This window comes from Ixodes scapularis, unplaced genomic scaffold, assembly GCF_016920785.2.
Source record: "Ixodes scapularis isolate PalLabHiFi unplaced genomic scaffold, ASM1692078v2 PGA_scaffold7__128_contigs__length_106722199, whole genome shotgun sequence".
Classification (NCBI taxonomy): domain Eukaryota; kingdom Metazoa; phylum Arthropoda; class Arachnida; order Ixodida; family Ixodidae; genus Ixodes; species Ixodes scapularis.
The window spans coordinates 97,826,132-97,844,096 of record NW_024609882.1 but is presented as its reverse complement, the minus strand read 5'-3'; the positions used below and the strand labels follow the sequence as shown (position 1 = coordinate 97,844,096).

General features: G+C 48.3%; 1 protein-coding gene and 1 pseudogene across 1 annotated transcript in view; both read right to left on the bottom strand.

The window, feature by feature from the left end:
* LOC8042544 (cytochrome P450 3A14) overlaps positions 1-4,225 on the bottom strand; it is a 58,859-nt gene extending 54,634 nt beyond the window's left edge. The window contains exon 1 of the mRNA XM_040212495.3: positions 4,163-4,225. The gene's annotated coding sequence lies outside the window, so the exon portion shown is untranslated. The remainder of the gene's footprint in view (positions 1-4,162) is intronic.
* An 879-nt stretch (positions 4,226-5,104) lies between these two features.
* LOC115328538 lies at positions 5,105-8,184 on the bottom strand (annotated as a pseudogene).
* Between the last annotated feature and the right edge of the window lie 9,781 nt (positions 8,185-17,965).

Genomic DNA, 17,965 nt, shown 5'->3' with positions numbered 1-17,965 from the left:
ATGGAAGATCATTGATATAATGTAGGAACAAAAGCGGACTAATTACGCCACACTGAGGGATGCCTGATGTCACGGGAAGATTTAAGGAGTGGGTATCGTTGAAACCATACTGATTGGGTTCTACCACGCAAAAATGCTGCAATTCATTTGCGATAAATGTGTTGATTTGAAAATGGGACAATTGTAAAAGTAGGCGACAATGGGGAACTGTATCAAATGCCTTTGTAAAGCCGATGAAGGTAACGTCAGTCAAGGGGCCCGCATGAATGTTCAAGTGCAAATCCGTGATGAACTCAAAAGTTGGGTGTCACATGAGTCGTTTGGCCTCAAACCGTGCTGATTCAAAAAAATGAAGTCATTGCCGTTGAGATGAGGCATAATAGCTGAGTTGTAAAAATGACCTGTTCCATTATCTTCTCCGAAGCGCTAGTGAAGGAGATAGGCCGATAATTGGATGGGTCGGACTTGATGTCAGATTTGAAGATTGGTTTGACGATTGCAAAACCTCAGTCAGTTGGAACAGTGTCAGTATCGAGACTTGGCTGAAATATCAGAACTAAAAGAACAGAGGCGGAGTGGTTTAACACTTTTTAGTACCTTTGAATATACGGCATCATCGCCGGCGGCGCAGTGGGACGGGAGTTTATCAATAAGTTTGGCGATACCGTTAATTGTGAATGGAATCAGAGACATGGGTGCAAATTGAAACTCTGGTGACGAAGGAAACGGGAATGATTCTTGAGTGAATGCCGTCGAGAAAGAGCTATTGAGCATATGACCCGCATTGCTATCGGACAGGCAGTCACCCTCTTGGTTTGGAACAAACATTCACGGCGAGTTTTACTAGAATTTAAGATTTTCCAGACCTTACGAGGATCGATTCTTAACACAAGTGGCAGTTTGTCTCTGAAAAAAACTCTTTTCTTGCTTTTATAATTCCCTTTGTTTTATATTTTGACCAAAGACTACGTGCGAGCCAATCATCGTCTCTGTTAGTTCTTTTTGCTTTCTGCAACAGCCTTTTCTTTTTCTTCAACGTACGTCTGAGGGAATTTGTGAACCAGGGTGAAAGATAGTGGGATGCTATATTGATTTTAGGAACGTTGGTTGACATCAAATTCTGAATTTTGTGTTCAAATAAAGTCCACTTTTCTTCGACGGAGCGATCTTGATAATGGGCCAAAATTCTTCCAAAATACATTTAGAGAGCTATTCATGGCTTCCATATTTGTCCGAGCATAGTTAAATATTGCCTTGTGATCGTTTGCTCGGTTTCCGAAGGTAACGGTAGTTACAACGTGAATAATTGCATGAACACTGACGAAATCTAGGGCATTCATTGTGCTTGCTTGGTCAGGGTTGTTAACAAAAAAAATGTCTAAAACCGTATTGCCTTGGGTAGGGATGGTTACTAATTGATGCAGCCCGGGACCGTCATACAAGACAAAAAAATCATTGCAGTGACCCTGGTCTCCTCACTGAAATGAGGGACTAAGCGTCGCCGAGCCTACACCAGGAAAATTGAAGCCGCCTGCTAATATTATGTCGTCGTTTGGGTAAGCTTCCTCTAAGTGCCCCAGACACCTTTGCATGGCATCTTGAAATTCGCTGGGGTTTGTGTTTGGCGGACAATACCGTGCGCCGATTAAAACTTTGCGAAAACCCAGCTGCGGACGTATCCACAACGTTTCGAGAAACGTGTCATAATTAAGTTATTAACGTACATTATAAATTAGCTTTAACTGCAATGAGTACACCACCGCCCCTTGCATTCGGGCGGTCTTTACAACACAAGTTCGTGATTTGTTCAGTGTTTATTCTTTATTTTCTAAGCTTGACGTCAACCAAGCTTCAGTTCCAATGATTATACGTAAGGTTTGCAAGAGGTTTGCAAGATATACATCTTGCTTTGAAAATAAACAACGAAAATTTGCAACAAAAATGGAAAATGTCGGATTAACAGAACGTTGACGTACATTCCGGTTTCGTCAGTCGTCTGCACGGACAACTTCTGGTGGTCTTTGAACAGTTGCAACAGTTTTGGTAGCATAGCAATACACATACGTTTTATTACCAAGATGCAATTTATCGAACGAAAGTTTGTGCCTAATATGTTCCCTAAACCGGGCAGCAAAATCCAGCAACTTTTTGTTTTGTTTCGAAACGTACTATCAACGAAAAACCAACAAAAAACCCATACCCTCGGTGACACTTTTTTTTGCTTTTAATTTGGCAGGGTTTCGGAGAACGTTATCTTTGGCTTTGAAGCTGAGGAAGTGGACAATTATTATACGGTTAGCACCTAGAGACTTTGGCTCCAGTCGATGGGCTCTTTCGATTTCGCCAAGATTAGGTGTGTTTTTCTTGGATAAAGTTAGATACCAGATCTTCTGTGCCACTCGAGGTTTGGTTTTCACGTTCCGGCAAACCGCCAAAGGTAAGATCGTTTATGCACATCTGCCCATTCACGCCATCCAGAAAGTTTCTTAACCCAGAAAGTTGCTCGTGCGCACTTGTAGAATCGCGTTCCACAATACCAAGTGTTTCGGTGACGTTAGCCTGGTTCTCCTTTATTTGGCCGATTTCAGCAACTCTGACTTCCAGGTTGGACACACGAGTGCCCAGGTCTGCAATCCTTTGTTGATTGCGTTTAATTTGGATACGCTTTCCCTCTGGTTTTAATTCCTACTTGCTATCAGGCTATCAATGGATTCTTGCAGCTCATCTATTTTTTCAGCGTTAGTGATACATGGGTTTAGCTCAACATCACCAGCTGAAGAATGTAGTCGGGAAAGTACAGTCAGGACAGCGAGCAGTTTGAAATGACTAAATGCTACCAATCCAGAAATGTTGAACTGTTCTGGTGACAACTTGTGAGTCCTTCTTTTCGAGCAGGGCGAGAGCCTTCCGACTTGTATTCGGTACGCCACAACGTCAACAACCATTTATACTCTAGGGTGAGATTCGCAGCCAAAGTAACGCAAAAGATACGGCAAGAACTAAGGAATTACTGGAGTGTACGCAGCTGTGAATGATTCGCGGCACGTTTAGTGCACTGGCAAAGCTTGGCAGCAGATCCCAAGGTGGCCGTCTTGCCGATTCTTTTTGTAGCCTTCGGACAAGGTCACGTGGCGGTGACGCGGCTTCAGCTGACAAGATGACGGTAGAGATTGTGGTTCCCAACTCTGATGACGAGGCTCGGGATCGTGGCGGCTTGTGGCAAACAGAAGCATTGCCCAGCCGGCAACAGACAATGCTCACTCAAGGGTGGGCGATGCTCCTCTGAAAGATTCGCGACACGCGAGACGGTAGTCACGGAATGCGTGCGTCTACATATCCGTTTTAATCGGCATGGTATTTTTGTTTTCTGAGGGATCCCCTGATGTTTTTGCTAGTTATATATCGTAATAGCTCGTCGTCTTATGCACCAAAGTCTCAAGCAAGGAACGGCTTGTGTTCCTAATGGAAGGTTGATATAAAAGCCTATTCTATGATTTAATTGTTTTGTGTAATTACCGTGTCTCGCTATTTTTTTTTTTTTTTTTCTATCACCCTTGGTTTTATTCGAGGTTTAATTACCTGTTTTACAAGAAAGCTTTGCGCTTTCACTAGGGCAGAGAGCTGTTTCATTTCTCTCGAGAAACATGCAATGCATTGCGTTAGGTATTTTTTAGTGCCTGAATTGAAAGGGTGTTCAGCGCAGCGGCAGACATCTTCACTTAGAAACGAGGCAAGACGTCCGACGATGCTTTCGAGACTCCTATTGCTGAAGGTGAAAAAAGTGTGACTTGTGGCGACAATAAACGCTTCTATAACACCATTGTGCTTTCTGTCTTACCCTAGGACAGTAAGGTAGAAAGTAACACACGGAAAGTAACGGATTACTTTCTGTGGTAACGGTCAATTACTTTTATGGATAGGTAATTGTAACTGTAATTAATTTCAATTTATTATTGTGTAATTGTAACTGAAATTCTTTCCTTTTTTATAAAAGTGTACAGGTCTGTTTAGCCTAATGATGCAGTGCACGAAACTTAGTCCAAAAGGCGAGCCAAAGGCAAACTTTTTGTGTAAGGTGTAGTAATAAAAGAAAATGCGGACACCCGAGAAAATAAAGAAGAGCAGTGCCTGCGTGAACCTGCGGAAAAACGAGGAGTCTCCCATGCCGAAGTGGTGACCGGCGGGCCGGGCGCGGGAGCCCCGGACGGAGAGAGAGAGACGTCCGACGCGGTCGGTGGTTGAAACGTAACTTTTTATTTAACGGTCAGCAACGTGGGGTTGAGCGCCACGGGGACGCCACCCTGATAACACAGGCGCAATGGTGGAACAGTGGCGCCATCTAGGTACTGTGTATACAACTAGTGAAAATTTTTAAATACTACATCTTTCCTTTCCTTAAAAAAAAAAATAAATACCTATCCTTCCCTCTCTTAGGAAAAAAAATTGAATGGACTCTTTTCCCGAAAACAAACTCACGCCAAACTGCAGGGCAGTTGGGAAGTATGGAAATGCACTGAAATGAAATGACATCTGACAGCTCTATGTCAAGACACTGGAAAATGTGAAATTAATGAAAAGGAAAAGCACCTCGCAAAAGATTTGCGGAAAGCACTTCACTGAAAAAAAAGGCTGCGCTGGGGCAGTAAGCTGAATAAAGAAAAATTCACTGAATGTTCACACATATCTTGAACCCAGTCCAAAAGAGTTAATGAAATAGTCCTTCAGGACGTCTGGCAGCCGCCGCCGACACTCTTGCGCAGAGACGTCTGGACCCTGGGGCTCTGGTGGCTCCGGTCTGGGGAACGGCTTGGGCTGCGTTGTGATGGGTGTTGACAACACTGGTACCGGGAACGGAACTGGCACCAGTACTGGTGCACCTTCTAAGGAGGTGCTAGAGGCTGCACCCTCAGTAGCAGTCTGTGTACAGCTGGATGACCAGCTAGCTTCTGACGGGGCAGCAGCAGGAACTGCAGACGGGACTGCAGCGGAAGGGGTTGCGGCTGACGGGGCAGCGGCAGGAACTGCAGGCGGGGCTGCGGCAGGAACTGGAGCGGTAGGGGCTGCGGCTGACGGGGCAGCGGCAGGACCTGCAGGCAGGGCTGCAGCAGGAAGAACTGCAGGCGGGGCTGCAGCAGGAACTGGGGGCTCCGGGGGCAAGGTACCTCCCCGGGGCCGGGACCATGGCGCTCGGGGCGCCGAAGGGTGACTCAACTTTCGACGCCTCCGGTGGTCGGACGCGAACACGGTGGGAGGGTTGCTAGGCCCCCACGGTCGAGTCGTGGCCACCGGGGTCGACTCTCGCAGACACGGTCTAGATGACCTTGCTTCTGGCAGGAGAAGCAGCGACGGTGGGCAGCCGGACAAAACTTCCTCGGGTGGCAGGGGCTACCACATAAACGGCACCGCTCCGGAAAATCATCGGGCGGCGCGACGGTGTACATTGCTGCTGGGAGCTCGTAGTCCGGGAAGGTGACGCCTCGTACAGGAATCCCTGTCGGCTCCGCTTGCCGACGGTAGTAGTCGCGGACGGAGGAACGCCGTCCAATAGGAAAGGCCAGCTGGTGCTGGGTCGCTTCTTGGGCGACTCCGGCAGACGTTGGCCAAGTGGGCTGCACGGCCACACGAGAAGCACGTAGCTCCGGATGCAGGACAATCTTGCCGCGCGTGGCTCTTGCGGCCACAAAAGAAACAAAAATCGTACGACGAGCGCGCGCGAGTTTTCAAACAGACCCGGACTGCGAACCCGGGCGCCGGAACCCGTAGTGACGTCAGCGCTCCCTCCGTACGGGCGGCGACGTAAATACGGCTTCCGGCACCCGGATTGAAGAGTTGAAATTTTTTTCAACTTTCTCCTTCCCGGGTCGTGACGTAGGTTTCCGTATTTTCTCCGCGGCCAATCAGCGCGGCGCGCTTCCCTCCTCCGCCCTCCTTGCCACCGGCGTTCACGTTGTTCCGCGTGCGAATGCCTCTCAGTCGCTCCGTGCTTGCTTGCAAGAAAAGCTCCGGCGATGAACTTCCCGCCCGTCTCCGACGCGAGGAAAGCAGCTCAAGCTGCAAAGAAGAGTGCCGCTGCGTTTGACGTACCCGAGAAAGCCTATGGACTAGTTAGCTAGTTCAGCGGTACCCCTGGATCTACGACAGGTACCGTACCGACCACAAGGACCGGGACAAGTGAAAGAACTCGATACTGCTTTTAATAATTTATTGACACGGTTTCGGAGACACGGGAGGTGGTTGCAACCCGATGAAACGGCCTCTTCAATGCAAATGTGAGTGGCCTTTAGAAAGGCCGTTTGTAGAGGCAGGCAGTGGTTGGCTTGCTGGCTGCAAAGAGACCGGAAAGGCAGTGGGATGTTATTAATAATCAAATGTGCTAAGATTCCAGCTTTGAGGGCATGCTTGTTCACTACAATTGTAATGAAGCAACTCATTTGTTCTTTTTTTTTTATATAAACAATGTTTTACCAGCCTCGGGCACTCTGCGACCGACAAAATCTCCTCCCCCCCGAAACAAAATCCTGGCTACGTGCCTAGCTGCAACCATTGTGCCTGCTGGATACGTCTGACATTTAAAAGGTTAAAGAGGTCAACGACACTGATACGCGCTGTAGACCAGTTTTTAGGCAGTACTGTACGACCGCTAGCCTAGGGTCTTTAACACCCGTCACGCAGTAGTGAAACACGAACGTCTGCTGCTACGATGCTCATCCAGATCGAAACGGGCAGGGGTGGGGATTGAACCCAATATCCCTGGGTTCTGCAGCGCGAGCTTTCGTGCAAAAAGCTTGTAAGCACACATCCTAGCTAGCACAAAGGACAAGGAAGCACAACGGGCTTCCCTCATACATGCACTCAAAGGAGCACAACACCGTGACGCAGTAAAATTTGACAAGCATGTGACTGTTACAAAAGCTGCTCTCGTGATCCTGCCGCGTTAAAAATGATATAAACGTGCTTTCACTGCGGGAGCGCACGCTGCAGGTGAGTATTCCTAAGAGCGACGCGCGGGCCCATGTGGAACGCCACTTGATATATAACATGAAAATAATCCAAAATAAAAAGCAGCACACCCTACCTTGCTCGTGACATTCGGAAGCACTCAAAGAATTCCCGGTTGTCGGGGTCTTCGAACATCTGTCTCACAACACTGAGGACTGTAGTCTCACGATGGTGGCATACTCGTCGAGCATTTTTCGAGGCTTCAGTAGCTCGCGGACGGCCTTTCGCTTCTTTTTTTTACTTCACGTTCCGTAGGTACTGCTCACACGCAGCCGCGAAAGTAGTCAGCCGACGCCAGGTGATAGTTCTTGCATTTGTGACGCACCTCACTACACAAAGGTTCATAAGTGAGGCAATTCGAGCTTCGTAGCCGGGATCCTGCCGAGACGACGCCATCACGAAACAAAGCGAGTGCCGCGGTGCCGCCGGTGCCGCTCTAGACGGAGCGCGCCGCGCGCCCGGGCTGCCCGGGCCCCCGGGCGACGACCCGGCTTGACGACAGCAAACCGTGACGTCAGCTCCCGTAAACGGGAGCCGGAAGTGATTACGTCAGTACGGGTTCCGGCTCCCGGGTTCCGTATTCCGAGTCTGCTTGAACCGCCCGCGGCGCGAACGCCGGCGGATGAATGGGGGAGATCTCAACTGTCTCAACTCGCGACTCGACGGGGAAGGAGGAGGCGGAGAAGGAGGCTCACGTCTTGGGGGAGACGAGAAAGGAGGATGCTGGTTCCTCCGGGAAGATTATGCCTCGCCATCTTGGGCAGGCTGACCGCTCAACGGTTGAAGATCGCGGCCATCTTGGACACGCCCTACCACGTGCGACGCGTTTGGACCTTGGTCTGACAAACGCCAAAAGAGATCGCAATCTCGAGATGCCCATTCGAACTGCTGCGCTAGTTGGACAGCACGAGCTAGGCTAGGTGCGTTAGCTCCGTCGGACTCTCGTACTAAACGATCCTGCATTTCTGTGCTGTGGATCCCCGAAATAAACATCTCCGCGGCGCGGCTTTCTAAAGCCTCGCCGTAATCGCAGAAAGAAGCTAGGCGTCTGAAAGCCCCAAGGTACTCGAGAACGGGCTCTCCTGGACCTTGTACTCGATTGACGAACTTCCTACGCTCAACAACGATGTTTGGAGCGGAAGCGAAGTGGGTGTCCAAAGCGGGCAACAAAACTTGGAACTCACCTCGAGTCGAGCTAACGGACAGACTTGCCAAGTTGAACGCATCTACGACGCGATTGCCTTCATCGCCGAGAAATGACAATAAAATCACCCTCTTGCGTTTTGGCGGAAAATCCTCGGCGTCAATCGCCCTGAGGTAGTTCAAGAAACATCGCTTCCACGTGAACCACGGCATTGACGGCTCGCCGGGCGTGGGAAGAAAATTGGCGGGAACTCTGCACGACGCCATTTCGAACGTCAAAGGATGACGCGAGAATGAAAAAAAAAAAAATTACACGTCCAGTCCGTCGGACGGGGAGTACGACCACCCAACCGCTCGGACGCTCAAAAACGATGCTAAGAAGAGTAGAGCCGCGACGAAAAGCGGCGAAAACGAAGCCTCAAAGGCACGAAAATTCGAAATGCGGAGAAAAAAAAAAAATCCCATCCTCAGTCGTCAAAACGTAGTAATTAAAAGAAAATGCGGACACCCGAGAAAATAAAGAAGAGCAGTGCCTGCGTGGGCCTGCGGAAAACGAGGAGTCTCACATGCCGAAGTGGTGACCGGCGGGCCGGGCACGGGCGCCCCGGACGGAGAGAGAGAGACGTCCGACGCGGTCGGTGGTTGAAGCAGTTGAAGCGCAACTCTTTATTTAAAGGCCCATACGCACATTCGCGTTTGAGCGCGGTGCGTTCCGTAGCGGCAAGCGGACGCGTTGCGTTGCGAAGACCGCTTGCGCCGAACTTGTACGCACAGTTGCGTTGACACGCAGTCAACCGCAGTCAAGAGCCAATAAGAACGCGCTATCGTCGCTAGTGGCTCACCAATAGTAAGCGAAATCCAAGGCAACATGGCGGCGCACGGCGACAGCGTCGAAGCGTTCGATCTTGGAACAATCTCGCCGGCTTCCCCGACGTTTTGTAAAGCTTGAACCATCGCAGCCTTGGAAAATACAGTCCCCACCGCTCCCCAAAACGAAAAAGCAAGCATTGTGACCGGCGAACCGGATGCGTCTCGCCGAGCCGGCCGGGTGAGGCGAGCGAACACGTCACCCCCTCTCCTCTCTCGGCTTCTGATTGGTCGAACGCACCCGAACGCACCGCAACGCGGCAACGCTTCGAAAAGTTGAGCGAGTTTCTACTCGCTTGCGTCGCGCTACCGAGCGTTGCGGGAAGGCGCGCGTCGCTCCGCAAGCGACCGCGCCTGGCCGCAAGGACTGCGCAACGCACTCAAACGCGTTCAAACGCGAATGTGCGTATGTACCGGTCAACAACCAGGGTTGCCAGGTAGTTTCTAACTCAAACCGCCAAATGCCAGACAATGTAGCCCAAAACTAGCCAAGTGCAGAAATATATGTAGCCCAAAAGCATATTCTGCAGAGCCCAAAAAAATCGTGCGCTCGAATGTGCGAGCTCCATTCGAAGGCACTGCGTGTATATATCTAGGGTTTAGGAGCAACTTGCAAGATCTACAACATCTTGAATTGTATTGAACGTTTTGTTTCAAAAACAAAAGTACAAAAATTTTCCACACGCGTTTTTACAGTCACATAGTTATGAAGCACTCGCTCGTGCCCGGCTTCCTCATACATGATTTCCGTGTTAAAACGGACAAAAAATGAAAGCCGTTTACAATTCCCTGTAACGCCGGTTAGAGCGCAGCTCTTGAGGAGAAGGATGGAAGCGTACTGAGGGATAGGTGACTCCTTGAGGTCACGTGACCTCAAGGAGGTCACGTGACCTCTGGGGGTCACGTGACCTCAGGGGCTCACGTGACCTTTGGCGGTCACGTGACCTGAAGGGGTCACATGACCTCAGGGGGGTCACGTGACTTCAGGGGCTCACGTGACTTCAGGGGGTCACGTGACCTGCGGGTAGTCACGTGACCCCGGGGGCACGTGATCTCGGGGGAGGGGGGTCACGTGACCTCGGGGGTCACGTGACTTAGGGGGGGTCACGTGACCTCGGGGGGGGGGGTACGTGACCCCCCCCCGGTTACGCCGACGCCGACGCCGCTCAAGCTGGAAACGGGCCCCTAAGAGCTGCGCTCTAAAACTTCTTCAGTAGGGTTGATGTCCTTACAACACTCGTTCTGCTCAAGGAAAGCAAACTTTACATAGAGGACGTTTTGGAGAGTTGGAGGGGACATGTTCTTCTTTAGGCCTGACTTTGTGAGGGGCACTTGACGGAATACTCTCTCCACGGCGGCATTCGACATGGGGCAGTGTCGGGAGCGCGATAGCAAGCTCGGTTAGCAACGGAAACAGGGCTGCTCCTGCGCATACATCTTGGCCTTGTTCGGAATATTCATTGTCCCAAATTGGTTGTCTTTTGTTATGGCTAATGGTGATGCAAAAAAGTTCCATGTTTTGAGGAAAAGCCTCCTTTGTTATATCTAGTACAGCACGCGTTATAGGGGACGCAAGTAGGAAGCAGAAAGTACTTGGTAGCATAAGTGATAAAAAAGCGATGTCGTCGGAGCTGAGTCTAGATCACGGTAGCTCACTTGAGTTAACAGGTTCTGGCATCCCGCCCACAAATCTTCACGCAGAAAATCCCTGAAAGCGGGAATCCAGAAAGGGTGGACTGTCGCTTTCTGTCCATGCTGAAGTGTCTTTTGTAACCAAGCAAAAAAAAAAAGAAATAAAAAGTGCCGCGTTTGGATTTGAAGTAGCCCAAAAATAGCCACATAGCCAACCGCCAAATTTCGACGCCAAAGGCATGACAAAGTAGCCCAATTTGGCTATTAATAGCCCAACCTGGCAACCCTGACAACAACGTGGGGTTGAGCGCCAGGGGGCGCACCCTGATAAAGTGAACTCTAGTTCACTTTAAAAGGCAACTCCGGCCAAAACTCAAAATGAAATAAATTACTGGTATCGCTGTAGTGACACAAAATACGACCCCAGCCAAAATATTACTTCCGTAGGACGCCGCATTCTCAACTAATGCCGATAACAAAAATGCGACCCGCCGCGAGCCGCTGCTCCTTAGCGGGCGGCCAGCGGGTTGCCGATCGCTAAAGCAACATTGGGCCGTGACGTCTGTATCGTCCTCTTTTTTTCCTCTGGTGCGGGCGTTGCGCGGAGTGTGCTTCTTTGAGCCGCTACCATCGCTACTTCGGCTTGTGATTGGCGTGTTTAGCCGCTGCTTTTATCTGTAGCTCGTGTAGCTTCGGTATAGCCTTTTGTTTATTTGCTTGCGAGGACTTTAAGACTCGTTCTAGCGAGCAACCAAGACTGCCCAGCTATTCCTCGAAAGGTGCCGAGTAAAACATGTAGCGCTGTGGGCTGCTCAAACAACCCGCTGCGCAGCACGGAGGTGCTTTTTTACAAGCGTCTGACGGACCGGAAATTGGAGAAGGTGTGGGTGAACGCTGTTCGACGAGTGGACTTTGGACTTTGGCTTTTACGCGCCCGATGAAAAAAGAACGAAAAAACGGGTCGTGTACAGCCCAGCACACGTGTGTTCGGGTGCCGCGGCCAGCGCCAGAGAGCCTCAAACCTTCGTGTCTGGGACTGACCCGCAGCGCGAAAGCGAGAGGGCCCCCAGCGCTCTACGTCACTGGCAGCGCGGCGTAAAGCAACGCCGCTCCATCCACGGAGCCCAGACAACAATTTAGGCCTAGCGACGAGTGCGGAAAACAACACACACGGCGACTGCCGCCGAGTACGGCACCGAACGAGTTCACTTGTTTTCCAGTCGCTAGCTTTTGGGTATACAAGCGACGAGTACGGCATAGCGCACGCACGGCGGTGGCGCCGAGTGCGGCAATGTACGAGTTCACGGGTTTTCCAGTCGCTAGGTTTTGGGTATACGGACTAACTGCTACATATGCTGGATAACTACCACGTATACAGAATTAAAACAAAATCAGCTTACCTTCTATTTTTAGACGGCTAGCGCAACAGAGGTAGGTGCGCTCGGCCTGCGTACTCGTTGAACGAGAACGATCCTGACGTCACGTTCACATAGCAGCTGATTTCCAGTGTTGCCGGGGCCTCGAGCGGCTAGTTTCGGTTTTGTTGGCCGCGCCCCAAACAAAACTTTCAGGCGTCGATATCTTTAAAACTACGCACAATAACGAGAAAAAAAATTACACCTTGCAATTCAGGGACGCTGGCTGCACTAAAAACAGTCATAATCCCAAAATCGAAAGTATGGACCGGAGTTGCCCTTTAACCCTGATAACACAGGCGCAATAGTGGAACAGTGGCGCCATCTAGGTACTGTGTATACAACTAGTGAAAATTTTTAAATACTACATAAGGTTCTGTGGGCTAAGAAAACATCACTAAAATATGTACTCGTGGTTAGCACCGGTGCTTTTACTTGTGGCACATACTTAGTGGATTTTGAACATCAAACAATGTGGCACGAAAACAATTTTATTGTCACAACATAAGAAAAGGAGCACCTCCAAGGTTGTCCTTGTGCACCGCTGACTGTGGCGGGTATTGCCCAGTTCGCTTCGAATCTATGGCTCGGTCTTATCAGCGCCGCCGATGCTGCGCCGCAAGCTGACACAATCACGCAACGTGCATCTTCGGCCAATCAGCTGATTCTGGCGCATGGACGCAACGGAGAAAGGTGTGTATCGTTGGGCTGGCTGTAGCGTTCATAATCTGTGGAAGACAATCCAAGGTCCTCTTCCCGGCGTCGCCTCCATGCGCCGTACTGTCCAAGAGGCATTTCTCCCGGAAATTATGCATGCATTAGGTACCAACAAAACAGTTCACATTTGATGAAACGTTCTAAAAGCGAAAAGTGTGTTCATTCATAAAATTGATGGTCTCAGACATTTTGATCATGCACCGTTCGATTAAAGTTGCTTGCAGCTTAAAAAGGTGCTTAAGGGACACTGACACCCCCCAAAAAATTGTTTTAATTTTTTGCCAGGCGCTTCATTATGGTGTCGGAGGACTACCCAATTAATATTTTGCAACAGAGTAGCGTATTTCTTTAATAAAGCCAAAAGACGCAACTGCTCGAAACCGAAACCGAAACCCGACGGAGGTCGGAGAAGTGGAGAGAGAGAAGAAAGTGACTGGCGGAAGTCACGTGGCTACACCCGACCGTGCGTTTTTTTTTTTTTTTTTCTCCTCTCCGGTAGCAGACGACACGACATGCGGCGTGCGATGCGGCGTGCGGGAACTGCTTGCCGCGCGATACTTTTGCAGTTATGTTTGTTCCGCTCGTTGAAATGTACTCCAAGATGAGTTGTTTTGTACATTGAGGAGTTAGAGATGAGTAGTGAGTGCCCGTGGTGAATTTCCATGATCGGCTCCGAAAAGAATAAACCCAAGATGTTGCGTGAAGAGCTGGCTCACATGTCCTGCATCCGAAAAAAAGTGGCAGTGTCGAAAGATCAACGGGATCGGGACCAATGGCTGGCTGCAATTCCTGTAGAACATTTACGGGCACCTCGGAAAGCGGACGCTACCTGATTTATATGCTCCTTGCATTTTGTGGAAAGTGATTACATTGAGTTCGCAGGTGTCAAAACGGAAATCCCATACCGTTTAATTCAGCGAAGTATCGTCCATAACATTTGCTTGTTTCTTCAGTGATGATTGTAAAAAAAAAGAAAAGGTATGTAAACATCGAAAATTATTTGCAAAAAAAAAAAAAAAACAATTCACGGGGGATCGAACCCGGTCCTACGGCGTGTGAAGCGGACGTCTTTCCCACTGAGCTACTGGGGTATCTCGTTTTAGTGGATCTCTTTCCTTAGTAATAATTCAGGCGGTAAACTGTAAGTTTGAAAGTTTGCTGTCGATTTTTCTCTAATGGCGAGTTCGTTTCACGGCACTCGTGCCCACGCGTGCCCACTCGCAGCGTGGATCGGGTTCGTTTCGGCCGGCACTCCACGAGTGGTTGCACTCTTCGAGTTCGTTTCAGCGCTGACACCCCACGCGTGCATGCACTCGCTGCACCGAGAAAATCGGGAGTGCGCCAAAATGCAATCCCGTCATGCCTCGCTCCGGCGGGGCCGGCGGGGCCGGCGAGGAGCGGGAGCAGACGACGAGGGTTCGTCTGCTACGATGTGTCGCGGAACCGAACGGAAAAAGAAAAAAGTAGATTTTCTGATAGAAATCGCGTCCCGCGGGCAACGAAATCAAACGTTACAGAACCCACGCGTGTTACTGGCACGTCATGTTCTTTACTTGATCTATTGTTTGTTAGCAACGACTTCGATGACTGCAATGTTTTAGTCCATGACGGCATATCTGATCACAAAATGGTATTTTTCAAGTGTAACATGCCTGTGTGTCACGCTAACCCGGCTCAAGTGAAAATGTACTACGATTTTGAAAGGGCGAATGACGAGTCGATAGTTGACCATCTCGAGCAGTATTTCGACGGCTTCGATCAGATGACCGATGTAAATGAAATGTGGTTAAGATTTAGATCTGCAGTAAACCATTGCATTATTAATTTTATTCCTCAAAAACAGAAAAAGATTAAACGCCAAAACCCATGGATCACGAGGGAAATTTTACACGCAAAACGAAAATTGAAAAGGCTCCGCAAGCACCATTCGCATGATGTGTGTGAGCAGGCTGGTAATCTAAAAAGGAAGATAAAGTCAGCCAAAGAAACGTACTTCACAAAGTCATTACCTGAATTTCTTTTATCTGCCCCCGAAAAGTTCTGGCGTTATCTATCACCGGTGAGAAGCAGCATCACCCAGTTGTGCATTAACGGCGACTCAGTGAGCGACAAGGCAAAAATCGCGATTGAATTTAATCGGTATTTTCAATCTGTGTTTACAAGAGAGTCAGGTAATCACAATACAATCCCATGTAGAGATAACGTAAGCAGTCTTATATGTGAGCAGGGTATACTGTCGTTGTTACGATGACTTGACGCTAAAAAATCACCCGGACCGGACGCTTTACCTAACGCATTTCTCCAAAGGTACGCTGAGTGGGTCGCCAAATACCTATCATGCATATTCACTAGATCAATCCAAGATGCGGTGTTACCGGATGACTGGCTAGTAGCTAGAGTTGTTCCCGTCAAAAAAAGTGGAAAAGGTGACTCGGTTGAAAACTATCGTCCCATTTCTCTGACATGTGCATCCTGTAAATTGTTGGAACATATCGTAAATAAACACCTTGTTTCTTTCCTCGAATCAAAAGGTACAATTAACCCCAGCCAACATGGTTTTCGTGTGGGACTGTCAACAGTGACTCAGTTAATTGAATTTTATCACGAATTATCAACCTATGTAAATGACAGAACCCAGGTGGATGCGGTGTTTATTGATTTATCAAAGGCCTTTGACCGAGTACCTCACCGTAAACTAGTTAAAGTATTAATAGACCTTGAAGTTCCCTCATATATTATCAGCTGGATAAATGCGTATCTCACAAATCGCCAGCAATTCGTGGATGTAAATGGTGCCTTCTCGGGATTGTTAGATGTTCATTCTGGAGTACCCCAAGGGTCGGTTTTGGGCCCTTTACTTTTTTTGATATATGTTAACAGCTTGTTTTCAATTTCAACTAGCGGCCCCATAAAAATAAGAATGTTTGCAGATGACTGCGTAATTTACACACCCGTATATTCAGTCGAAGACCAGATAAATTTGAGCAGCACATTATCAGGCATTGCGTCGTGGTGCCAAGATTATAACATGATGATTAATGTTCACAAAACGCAGTACATGCATGTTTCAACTAAAAAAACTGTATTGACATTCAACTATGTTGTTTGTGGCTTCAAGCTGACGAACGTTGAGAGTTATAAATATTTAGGAGTGATTATCGCAAGTGATTTAAGATGGAGCAAACATGTGGAATACATTCGAAAAAGGGCAACTAACAAGCTATGGTTTCTAAAAAGAACGCTAGGTGGAGCTCCTCCCTCGGTTAGACTTTCAGCATATAAAACCATTATTAGGCCTATCCTTGAATATGCGTCTGCGGTCTGGGATCCTTGGCAATGCTGTCTTGTTAAGGAACTCGAAGATGTACAATCACTGGCGGCACGTGTAATCTTTTCGGATTTTAGACGGACCACGTCGGTCACGGGACTTAAAACAAAAGCAAATTTACAGCTTTTAATAAACAGAAGGGCATGTCAGCGGGTGAAGTTGTTTTTTCAGATATATAATAACCTCCTAAAAATAGATGGCTCAAAATACCTAAAGCCAAGAACATTTCACTCTCAGCGCCTACACCATTCGAAGATGGTAGCACCTATTAATGCTAGAATAAATGCATTCAGTCTTTTCTTGTGCGTACAATTGAATTATGGAATAAACTTCCAAGTGAAATAGTAAATCTTGATTCTTTTTCCATTTTTTCAAATGCCTTAGATGCGGTTTTTGAGTGTTAAAATGTTCTACTTGCTGTGTTTTTGAATTGTATAAGGAGATGATGTTTTGTATTAAGTGATATTGCTTTGTTAGAAGTTAAGCTATTGTTATGGTTGTGTGCGCTAGAAGAAGAGTGTGTGCACACAAGTATTGTTGTTTTAATTTGTATCAGAGACAAATGTGCCAATATTTCTGTATCATCCACTCCTGCTTTGGCCCTAAAAGGGCTGGCAGTATTGATAAATAAATAAATAAATAAATAAAAACATCATCATGTTTAACATTTACCTACGTCAGCCAACTTGCCCCGTCATATTTTGTTTGAGAAAGCTCTCGTTCTCGACGCCCTCACTAAGGCTGATATCTAATTTACCTATAATGGCAATCCAAATCGAAAGTCCCAGTGCTGGATATTCAAACAGGCTAGTTCTAAGCCGTACCCTTTGAGTGGTTCACGCATAATACCATGCTCAAACGGATCAAGCTCCTGCTCGGACAGCATCATCAGTTTTCTTCAGTGTAAACGGTTATAAGAATTGAAAGATAGCAACCAGCTGTTTTGTAGACAGCTGGTTGCGGAAATTTACGCCGTCTGTAACTATCTGTACGGCAGCCGAGCTGCTTGAAGTTATCGCAACTATAAACTACAGGTTTCAGTGACCAACGTTTGTAGATAAACGTTGGTAGCGACTACATTCTCACATTCCCACGCATCACTCCGAACAGAAAGGCGCTAGTTTCGGTTTGAAATCGGTACCTTTTCTACAACATAGATGGCGGCAGCATCAGCCTTCTGCACTCGGTGCATTTGGCGAGTTCGTTTGAGTCCAGTTTTCCATGCAACACTCTGTGAGTGCGATGCATTCTGGGAGAGAACTCGAACGGTGCCAGTGCGAGTGAAACGAACTCGCTATAACAAAAGCACTCCCGGGTCGAAGCCGGGAAGCACCACGCTTTGGGGACATTCGCACCTAGTAAAGAAATCGTACGCGTGCATATTCAACTCGAAGTAGACACGTCGTGCTTGACGTTTGCGCGAGCGTTGTCTTCAGCCACGAGAAGGGAGCGACGACTCGGCGACGTCTTCGTGCAAATCGGCTTGGTGGCCGGGCGTGTCGTACGGGATGAATACCAATTCTTTTGATCAGTCCCAAATTTCTCTTTTAACGGTAGACAGAATTCGCCGGTACCGCGAACGACAGTTCTGAAATAGAGGTCCCACGCCCGTCGTCCGCTGCCATCGCCGTCCCCGCGAGTCCCACGATACGCGAAACGACGAACGCACAGAATGCTTCCGGTTGTCTGTGGAACTTTTTTTTTCAATCAACGTATTTACAGCTTTTTAGAAGCCACAAAAAATGGGTTTCATATTTTTTTCTATTTTTAATATTGAGTATGTGCCTTCAGTGACCCACGACTTTGATTAAATTTGGTGGTCGCATCGATACCTTAGAAAACGGCCCGTGACCGCGAAAAAGAG